The following is a 12,077-nucleotide window of genomic DNA, read 5'->3' on the forward strand; positions in this document are numbered from 1 at the left end:
GAATTTGCTTTTTTGGCATGGTTAGTATGCAGTTGTGCAGTTTCTTAATTTAGCGATATCTCATACACAAGAATCCAATAGTCACACATTTGTGAAATCCGTAAGACTGAATGGACCTTAGTTTACATATCTACTTATCCAGTTATGCTGTGGTGTATGACATTACTTCCCAGAGTTTGGCCATGTATGTGAATTGGGTAAGGCATGGCTGCATGGGTTCTATTAAATATAACTTTATAGTTGTGGAGGCTCTTTGGAATTGTTCACACAGTTACTTAGGGAGATGCAAGATAGAATTTTTAGACAACATATATATTTTAGTAAAACTACATCTGCTTCAACTCTGTGTGTGTGTGTGTGTGTGTGTGTGTGTGTGTGTGTGTCTGTGTGTATGTTTCAGATAGCTTGTTACCTATTAAAAAGCAATTTAGATACCTTTTTGTAATGATATGGAATGCAAAATATTTTTTTAAATAAATGCATTTTATTGCTTTCAGTTTGCTTAGCTGAAAAGCATCTTTTACTTTTGGAAGGAGCATTACGTTATCTCTAAGCTGAATTTTCTGAAAGTTTAGTGCAGAATTTTGCTAACAACCAGTGTACAAATCTTATAAAACACAGTTTCTTCTTTTTAGGGAAAAATTAGGGGCATACTCTGTTTAAATGAATTCATTAGAGATACACATTTTTCATAGTACTCTGAAACATTACTTAAGTAATAATTAAGTAGCCCCACAACAGGCTATTAGCACAACTAAAGTAGCACAATGCAGCCTAAAGGTAGTTAACTATGTGTGAAGGAGATAAACTTCTTAAGGAATGTTCTGATGAATATTGCACAGTTAGTGTGATAATGGTCACACAATTCAATCCCAGAAGTGCACATGTAGTATACCCAAGACTATGCACGGTCACAAGTGCAAGGTCATACCACTATGAGAGCTGCTGAGACCCACAAAAAGGGCTTCCTTGCAACATCTCAGCCAATGTATTTATATTATAGGGGGAAGGGGCATCTAGGACTGTCAGAAAGTGGAAAAGCAAACACAGGTAAGAAGAAGAAAAGACTGAGGTGGGGTAGGGAAGCAAAGGTATTTTTTTGTTTTGTGTGTGTGTGTGTGTGTGTGTGTGTGTGTGTGTGTGTGTGTGTGTGTGTGTGTGTATGTGTGTGTGTGTGTGTATGTGTGTGCTTGCTTTTTTTTTCCTGAAGAGTAGCAAGGTAGCAAGGGAAGGAAGGAGGAAGTAGGTGTCAGCAGGACAGACAGTATAAAGATGGTGGGGGAGTCAGACAGACAAATACAGAATACAGACAGACCAACAGGGAAAGTGCTTTCACAAAAGGGTAGGAACAGAAAAGTGAGGCAGACAGACAGAGATGTGAACAAAGGGTGATGTGGAGGATTATGCTGCAAACTGTGGAGGGAACTGAAACACCATGAGGGGGGAATAGGATGGGACAATGTCTGCCTTTTGCATTGACCAGGGCTCCACCCAGCCCAAAGGTCAGTTATCTCCATGATTGCCCTCCTCACTGGGTCCAACCACTTGTGGCTTAATGGGTAGGCCCAGGCTGTGGTGCAGCTGTGCTAATCACACAAGGAAGCTGTCTAGGTGGCTAGTGCAGATGTCAAGCAGCCAGTCTGCTACCACTGTCACCACCTGCCCCTGTGCTACCACTGTCACAACCTCCACCAACTTCTGCCACAGTTACATATCATGACCTACCACCAGTGTCCTTAGAGGGTGAGACAACATCTCCTTCATGAAAGACCACTGGAGACCTCAGTGGAACCCTTAAGAGGGTGAGACAACATTTCATAGATTATAGATTAGTACTAGGCTAACTGCCCTTTTGGGCCATTTGAAGCCCATCCATTTACCCCATGTGAGAATCAAACCCTGCACCTTGTGTCTTTAAGGTAAACACCTTAACCATTATGTCATCCTTCATGAAAGACCACTGGAGACCTCAGTGGAACCCTTCAGCTTACTCCTAGCTGAATGACCTTCATCACCCTACAGTTGTACCTTGCTTAACCTGTACTTCTTTCCCTCCATTGATCTTGCCAATCTTCCACTTCTGTTCTCCATATACATTGCCAATCTCCCACTGTGCCCATTGCTGGTTTACTGTTTTCAATGTACAGATATTAAAGGACACTAGTCAAATAGACATATGTAATTAGTATTATTCTAGCTCTTTCATGTCAGAATAATACCAATTCTTATTGCTGCTATAAATTAAGTGGACTGTGTGCATCTTTATGACCATCTGTAGCCTTACATTGTACTCTGCTATTTGCATAACAATCAATCAGTCTGATTATTTCTCTTTTTCTCTAGCTCCCCTCTGCTGTACATAATCATCTTTCCTCGATCTACAAACTATCCTCATTTTTTCCTGCTGCTTTAGACTTCTTCATCCTCATTTTCTGCCTTACTACTACCTACGCCTACTAGACTATCTTTCTGATGAATCTTTCTTTTTTCATCAGAAAGTAGACTCAACACTGACCTCTTCCCTATGTCAGTGTAACAGAGGGCCTGTGGAAACAAAATAAAAAAATAGCAAGCAGCCAACACCCTGAGGGAACCCACTGACTACTTTCTGTAAACCTCTGCAACACTGTCACTGGATAGTTTTAATATATGTAAACAATAATTTGTATATGTAGATTCCAACCTCCTTAAGCCTACAATCCCTTGTACATCATCACAGCTATTTTTCGGCCCCTCTTCCCCCAGCTCTCTAATCACTGCACTCCCTGCCCTTATTAGCCTTTCCTGTTCTGCTCGCTGTACAATAGGTACTGAAGTGAAATTCACATCCTTTCAGTGCTTTATACTGTTTAATTACACCTAGCATTATACTGCCTGTTTATAAGCTCATTTCACCACTCTCTCTTCCACCTTGTCTACACTTTACTTTCATTAGCTATACCTGCATTCAACTCCTGAATCGTCACTACTCCATTCTCTGTCTCGCTTCCTGGACCCACACTCTCCAACAAAGCTCTCTACTATACTTACCTGTACCAAATGATTGTTTTTTGCAGTTAGCTCAACTCGACCAGTACCCGCCTGCTCTGTTTGCCCTTGCTGCGCTTGGGCTCTCTCCGCTACCTTATCCTGCCCCTATTCCCACCAAGCCTCACATCAATTACATTTATTCTTACCTCAGCTCCACCTCCCAGTCCACTCCTACCAATCACAAACTAGTTTCTCTTCCTACTGTTTTAGTCCTAGCCAGCCACAAAACTAGCTCCTCCTCCACAGTAACCTCTAAAAGACATCCACTTTATCCTACTCCAGTAAAAACAACATGCTACATTTAAATTGCTGCACATCACAAATCCTACTAACAATGATTACTCTAACACTATTAAGACATGCCACCTCTCTCAATTTTTTCACAACTCAATGCAGTTTCAATATCACCTGCCTTCATAGCCCACCATGAAAAATATTCAGTTACTCAAGTATATCAGCTAGCCTTATCGAAACAAGCATATTATACTTTCTAAAAAGACAAATTCATGACACCTCTCCTATACAGAAGCTTTATCTGGCCCTATTCGTAAAGAAAACATGACACTAGCCATTGCCAATATTCTCTTCACCTCAATAACCTAAACCTGTGGGGAGACATACAACCCAACCCAGGACCCTCTCTAGATCACACCCCACCTCAAACACCAGCCTCTAAACAGTTGAAGTTAATCACCCTAAATATATACAGCTTATGTAATAAAAATAACAGAATTCCAGTCATGATTATTGCAACACTCCCCAGACATAGCTGGTCTCACAGAGACTTGGTTAAAACCACATATCAAAGATACATAACTCCTCACATTCAATTACAACATACTCAAAAATGATAGAATCAATAAAAAGGCAGGTGGTGTAGCATTCATTTATCCAAATACCTATACAGTCTTACCACTCAGCAAAACTATTCCCATGTTTGGTAATTCGGAAATACTCATAGCAGTGCTAAAAATAAATAAGGTTAAACAACTCTGTATTATAACAGCATATATTCCTCCAGGACAAAATATCCCTATTTTAGAAGGCATCCTTTCATGAGTGACTAAAAACATTTCTAATGAAACAGTAATGATGGGAGATGTAAATATCGATCGGTTAAACATATCATCTTACGAACTAATAGTATCCAGCATCACGGCTTTACACAATTAACCACCTCCTTTGCTAGAATACAAAACAACAACCTATGCTCAGCCCTAGACTGACTTCTTGTCTCTGATCCCCTCAAATACTTAAACTCTGGTACACTTTCTGACACATTAAGCGATCATTGATATTCAGTGTTAAACTCTTAGCCTAGAGGGTTTCTCTGTATTTATAAGTATTAGTCACATATCTGTGAATTTATTGCTGCTCAATATCTGAGTTGTTTGGCTTCTGCTACATATCTACAATCAATTGAATTACTAGCTGAGTTAAGTACAAACTTGCAATGTTAAAGATTGTACTGCATCTTATTTTTCTCTCTATTTAATTGTTTCATTGAATATTGTGGTCTGTATCTCGCTGTAGTTATTTATTTTTCTATTTAATTGTTTCATAGATTACTGTGGTCTCTATCTGTCTCTGCAGTTAGTGGGGACTATTGTGTTTCACTTCATTGATATTCAGTGTTAAACTCTTAGCCTAGAGAGTTTCTCTGTATTTATAAGTGTTAGTGACATATCTTTGAATTTATTACTGCTCAATATCTGAGTTGTTTGGCTTCTGCTACATACCTACAATCAACTGCATTACTAGCTGAGTTAAGTACAAACTTGCAGTGTTAAAGATTGTACTGCATTTTATTTTTCTGTCTATTTAGTCGTTTCATTGAATATTGTGGTCTGTGTCTCTCTGTAGTTATTTATTTTTCTATTTAATTGTTTCATAGAATACTGTTGTCTCTCTCTGTCTTTGCAGTTAGTTTCCCGCCCAGCCTCCCTGTTCTTATTCTGGTATTAATGTTGGTGGCTTTGGAATTGCCCGCCCCTCCTGTAAATTTGTGTTTAAACAGTCATCCTTGGTCTGTCTCATTTGTTCACTCAACCGAGTACAGGGAGATCATAGTTTGACTTCAGACACTCCTACCAGCCCCATCTGTTCAGCTCTATCCCAGCTGTATTCCAGTCTAGTGTCACTAGCTCATTCTACCTAATGCAAAGAGAACATCTGTGAAGGCAAGCCACTTAGGTCCTTAATTTTGAATTATCTTCTGTTTCTCTTTTCTCCCTTTCCACTTTCCAAAAAAAAATTCTAAGCTTGTTTCCTGCCTTTCCTAAAACTAGTCTAGCCCAGATACAGATTTGCTGTAACCAGGACTGTTTGTAAGCATCCGAGCCCCCAAAACCTTTCTGTCTTGGAGGGAAGCCTTCTAGCTTATCAATGGGAGTGGTAAGCACTAGGTAGCCTATCTACCGCAAGAGTGGTGTCTGACCCAGAAATTGTAGTTTATTGGCCGTTTGGGCAGTTTTTCCATCTCTTTCAATTTTTAGGTTTAAAAGCCTGCGTTTGCGCTTGTTTCCCACCTTTCCTGTAACTAGTCTAGTCCAGATACAGATTTGCTGTATCCAGGACTTTTTGTAAGCGTCTGAGCCTCCCAAGCCTTTCTGTGTTGGAGGGAAGACTTCTAGCTTATCAGTGGGAGTGGTAAGCACTAGGTAGCGTATCTACCACAAGAGTGGTTTGTGGCCCAGAAATTGTAGTTTATTGGCCGTTTGGGTAGTTTTTCCATCTCTTTCAACCTTCTGGTTTAAAAGCCCACATTTGCACTTGTTTCCCACCTTTCCTGTAACTAGTCTAGTCCAGATACAGATTTGCTGTATCCAGGACTGTTTGTAAGCTTCTGAGTTCCCAAGCCTTTCTGTGTTGGAGGGAAGCATTCTAGATAATCAGTGGGAGTGGTAAGCACTAGGTACCCTATCTACCACAAGATCCAGGTACAGATTCTTAGTTTTAGCACTTGCATTTGTTTATTCATGCTCAGCACTTGTTCAGCACTTGTTAGCACTAAATAAGCTACAGATTACAACAGCACTCAACCTTCCTCTTTACCTAGTGGAAAACAGTTTTTGTACTTACTTTCCTCACTTGCTTAGAGAAAAACAGCTCTTATACTCACTTTCCTCACTTGTCTAGAGGAAAGTAGTTTTTTATTCAGGCATGTCCAAGGGTCAGCTCCCAGTGTTCTCTCCTTTCTATCTGATGAATCTGGGCATCCTGAGACAATGTAGCAATTGCCTTATGTACACAGACAACCCTCTCCTCCTACCACCCAACATCACAACCTGTGAGAGATGCACTTATCTAGCCAAACTGGAGCTAAAGCTCTCTCCAACCAAGACTGAACTTGACAGTCAAGAGGAGAAGGTAAACACTTGTACCACGCCACACTCATCACATAGTCCCACTAAACCTACACCACCAAAATCCACACATAGAAACACACAAACATTCATAGAGGTTATCAGTAATAATCTGCTCAAGCAATAGGGACATCCAAAGCAGAAATGCAAGCAACCTCCACCCCCCAACACAACCCAAATGACACATAGCCCACAGACTCAGTGTGCCAATAAACCACAGCCCATAAGGCAAAACAACGTACCCAACACACTAGTCATAGGTGACTCTATAGTCAGGCACACTGATGTCCCACTCACCAGGCTAACCAAGGAGAAGGTTACTGTCAGCTGCCTGTCAGGTGCCAGAATCTGCCACATAACCCACACACTCAGGTCACTCCACAACAAGTACAAATATGACTCTGTCATTGTCCGTGTTGGTGTGAACAACCTGAGACGTACCTCCCTGGACTACATGGAAAGAGACATGGAAGAGCTCTCCAATCTTGTAGCCCAGTCAGGTATGACCCTAGCCCTGAGTAGCATCCTGGCATCGCCCAGAATAATACCGCAGTACAAGGACAAAATGATTGACTTCAACAATTGGCTAAACTTCTGGTGTCATTCTAATGGGATCCAGTATCTGTCTGCCTGGGACCACATGGTCAACAGACCACGATACTTTGCCAGAGATGACCTCCACCAGTCGCTCCTGGGATTCTGGATAGTGGCTAAGGGTCTTGCTGCCCCAATAGTGCCTTTTTTAGGCAAGGTTCAAATGACAAATTCACCACCGTAACAGGAACAGGCAAGCAAAAACTGAGGGTAATGCTACTCAATGCTAGAAGTCTAAATCTCAAAATGCACTAACTCGAGGCACTCCTTAAAATGGAGAACATCGATATATGTGCAGTGACTGAGACCTGGTTCAAGGCTCTAGAGAGCACCCCTGCATTACTAGGCTATAACTCATACCACAGTTTTCAGCCATCTAACCTGGACCAGAACACCAAATCCACACCTCCAGGCTAGTTGCGCAGCATAATGCATCCGAGGTTATCCAAGTGCAACTAACTCTGGGCAAAACTGCAATCCAAATTGTAGCTTGCTACAGATCCCCCACCATGCCCCAGGATTCCCACTCCTCTTTTCTTGATATACTGGAAAATATTAGGGTTCAACCAAACACCCTAATAATGGGCAATTTCAACTACCCCACCCTTAACTAGGAAAACTACACATGTACCAACTCCTTCGCTCAACACTTTCTGGAATTCATAAATTCCAATGCCCTGGATCAACTTATCCACACCCCCACCAGGGGCAGCAATATCCTGGACATAGTCATTACCAAAATGAGTGACCGGTGTTCCACACCTGAAGTCAACTCTTCGTTGGTCAGATCTGACCATAAGCTAATCACCCTAGATATCCGCATCCCGCCCCCACCCACCATTAAGGAAACCATGGTAAAATATTTCTCCAAAGCCAACTTCATGCTTCTTAAGACAGAAGTGGTGATCTTCATGACACCCATGCAGATGGACAATACAGTTATGACTGCTGAATCCTACACAAATGCACTCTATAAGAATTTACACGAGTGCATGGATCGTGCTATCCCAAATAGAACCAAGATGCTACCCTCCATAAAAAGGAAGCCAATCTGGTGGTCTCTTGCCATAAACAAACTCTACAACAGAAGGAAGAAACTGCTGCAAAAGAGAGAAAAATCCCATGAGTGGAGGAGCTCCCTGGTCACCGTCAGTAAGAAGCTGAGATTCCTTATAAGATCCTCCAAAGCTAGCTACGAAAACAAAATCACCACTGATTCTAAGGGCAACCACAAAGCATTCTATAGCTATGTCAAGAATCTCAATGGCAACACCCAGATCTGCTCTGAGTTACAGCACAATGCCACGAAAATTACAGAATCAACTAATATTGCCAACATCCTTGCATTTAGGTTCAGTGCTAACTTTATCCCCCCCTCACCCCTAAAGGGCCCATATCTATACAGGAAGAATGCAGAGTCCCTGTAATCACATCTATGTAGGTAAAAGCTGCACTATCTAAAACCAAAAGCACAGCATCCATGGGACTGGAAAACATCCAGGCTGCATTTTACATGAACTAAAGAATGAACTGGCTCCTCACCTAATCACCATGTTCAGTCATAGTCTCACATCAGGCTTTGTGCCCACTGAATGGCGCACAGCAACATTTATCCCACTCCACAAAGGGGGAGCAAACACTGATCCTGGGAACTATCGCCCTATTAGCCTGAAGAGCCTGATCTGCAAGGCCATGGAACGTATCATCATGGAACTCATAAACAAAGACATTGGTAACCTCCAAACTCTGGACCCCACCCAGTTCAGGTTTTTGAAAGGCAGATCATGCCTTCTGAACCTGATCGAGATCTTTGAAGTGGTAACGAAAGCCGTAGATGAGGGTAAGGTGGTTGACACAGCCTATCTTGACCTCGCCAAGGATTTCGTCACCATCCCCCATTCTGAAATTACAGCTAAACTCACTAAACTAGGTACAGATCCCTATGTCACAAGATGGGTTGCCAAACAACTCACTGACAAACCCACACTGTAAAACTTGCAGACTGCAAATCTGACTTCAAACCAGTGACAAGAGGAGTACCACAGGGTTCAGTCTGGGACCTCTCCTGTTTGGTATCTACTTCTGTGAAGTAGAGGCGAACATAGAAGGCCTCTGGCTAACAAAGTTCGCAGATGACTGCAAACTAGGAGCCATAGTCGAGTCCCCAAATGATGTGGACATCCTACAGAATGGCTTCACTGAGACAGATGCTTGGTGTCAGAGGCATGGCCTCAAGCTCAATGCCAAAAAGTGCATTGTCATCCACTTTGGTAAAAACTCTGTACCCATGATCTACCACATAAACGGCAGTCTACTTAATGCCGAATGTGTGATAAGAGACCTTGGGACCCAGGTGGACTGTAGTCTCTCCTTTGATAATCACATAGCCACAGTAGTCAGGAAATCCTTCTATGTGGCACATCTCATCACAAAAGGGTTCTCATTAAGGAAAAAAGAGGTCATTGTTTCCCTCAACTCGGCAATCATTAGACCCATTATAGAGTACAACGCTCCTTTTGGAATGTACCTCACAAGACATCTGCAGCAGCTGGAAAGGCCACAGAAGTACCTCACAAAGAGGATTACTGGCCTCAAACAGATGCCCTACACTGACCGTCTCAAAAAACTCCAGCTTTACTCTGTAGCATATCGCCTACTCCGTGGAGATCTCTGCCTAACATATAAAGCTATGTTAAACCCAGACCCGTTGGACATGCTACACCTAAAGAAATCCCAATCCCTCCTTGCTACATGCTGTAGGGACCTAAACCTTCTCACCACAATAAACAGGACATGCTGGAGGGATAGATTCCTGTCCCAGAGACTTCCTATACTCTGGAACAAGCTACCCATCTATGTCAACCAAAGTTCCTCATTAACACTCTTCAAGAAAAATCTTGATGAGTGGATGGGAAATAGGAAATACACCTCGAGGATCACAGGAAATTAACTTTCTTGGGTGACGTAAGCCAGGGAACCTTGTTGGCTAGGCTTACCTAGGCCCTTGGACCGATAGCCTAGTACCTACCTATGAACCTATGAATCATTTACCTGCATATAAATATCAATCCTAAAAGCCCAAAACTCACATGTATAAAACATCCAGAAACCTAACAAATTTCAATCAAAACTTGTTCAAAACCATATTAAAATAATTCAAGTGGACTCCATTAAAAACTCTACCTCTTGATGACTCTGTCAGCTATTTCAATAAAATATTCCTAGACACCCTCAACAACCTAGCCCCTGTTAGAACAAAAAGAACAAAAGCTAATTATGCACCTTGCAAACCAAAGCTACCAAACTAATATTACAAGCAAGAGACAAAGCTTGGAAAGACTGGATAAAAAACAAAAATGACACCAACTGGCAAAACTACAAGGAACTGTGTAATAAAGCTAAAAATTCAGTAATCACAGATAAAAAAAATATTACTTTTAACAGCAACTGACCAGCGATAAATACAACCCAAAACTTTCTGGAAAACCATTACATCACTACTCACCCCTGGCTCTGCACAAAATCTTTCCCCTAGCACAGACAAAACACTTACCAAAATAGCTGATATGTTCAATACCCATTTCATTAACAGCATAGCCACATTAATCCTAGGCTTGAACTCTAGTTCCAACAACCAGAAAAAAATCCCCCCTTTCTCCACAAACAACCATTAAGGTTGAAAACATCTCACCTTCCCGTAGCCAATATCCAACAATACCTCCTCTCTCTTTGCAACCAGTTCCCACTATCTTAATTCGTAAACTCATACTCAGACTAAAACCAGGCTCATCTTCCTCTGACAATCTTCCCCCAGAATACCTAAAACTTGCTACAGATGCTGTCACCTACCCAGTCAACATTCTTATTAATCAATCCATTATGGAATCTTATGTCCCTACCCCCTGGAAAAAAATCAGTTAGAATCCCCCCTTCACAAAGGAGGTAAATTTAATGAGCTTACATACTATAGACCTATCTTTATTCTTTCTCCCCTATCCAAATTGCTCGAAAGATGTATACACATTAAATTACTAAACCACCACGTAATAATCTCCTCACATCCATAGAGCATGGCTTCAAACCAGCTCACTGCACAAGAACATCCCTTATCTCTTTCACTGAGACAGTAAACAAACCCATTGACTCCAACCTACCCACTTACATATTACTACTAGACCTGTGAAAAGCCTTTGACACAGTCTCACATACCAAACTACTTTGACACCTATCTGAAATAGGCTGCTCACCAACCTCCTCACAATGGTTTAATAGCTACCTATCCAATAAACAACAATGCGTAAAATGACAAGGTTGCCTATCTCAATACGAGACCAACACAACATTAGTCCCACAGGGGTCCATCCTAGGACCCCTCCTCTTTAATATTTTTGGTACTTTTCCGTTAAACCCCTACCATGCGGTTTCGCTGCCAGATCAGCGTGTCTTGTCTTATTGCTCAGTGAGCTGTGAAGATCCTTTTTATGTAGTGTTTACAAAAACGTATTTTTACAGTTTACAGTTCATGTGGTTCTGACACATCTTGCTTACACCGACTCACAACTATGCGTCAGACCCTTCAATGACAGCTTTAGAAAAAAAGCCATATTCTGCCAAACCAAAGATGTACCTTCTTCACTTACACCTTGGGATCTAACCCTGACACTGTCCAAAAGTCTCATGCTGAAGATTGTCCCTGAATTTAGCAAAGTCGGACTAGTTTGTTTAAAAGGTGCAAAGCTTTAAACCACCAGGAACGGACTTGTTGGGTTGCTCTTAAGATGACACAATCTTACTAAAAACTTGATCACTTTAAGCAAGTTGAGACAACAGAGACTCAAATCCAGGAGTACAGAATGAAATGCTTAAACAGCTCATAGCAGAATTTACCATAATAAACTTCCAGAGACATTCTGTACTCAGCAGTTTCTTAATGATAACCCAATAACCCTTCATCAAGAACACATTCAAAAATGTTGACAAATCTCCAAAAAGCCATACAGAGATACCATTGCCAACTACTACGACTGCAATAATAAACGTTTTCCCCCAAACTTATTTACTGACCTGTGGTATTGTCATTAGGTTAAT

This window comes from Protopterus annectens, chromosome 11.part0 (genome assembly GCF_019279795.1).
Source record: "Protopterus annectens isolate FY-2018-M chromosome 11.part0, PAN1.0, whole genome shotgun sequence".
In the NCBI taxonomy this organism is placed as follows: domain Eukaryota; kingdom Metazoa; phylum Chordata; order Ceratodontiformes; family Protopteridae; genus Protopterus; species Protopterus annectens.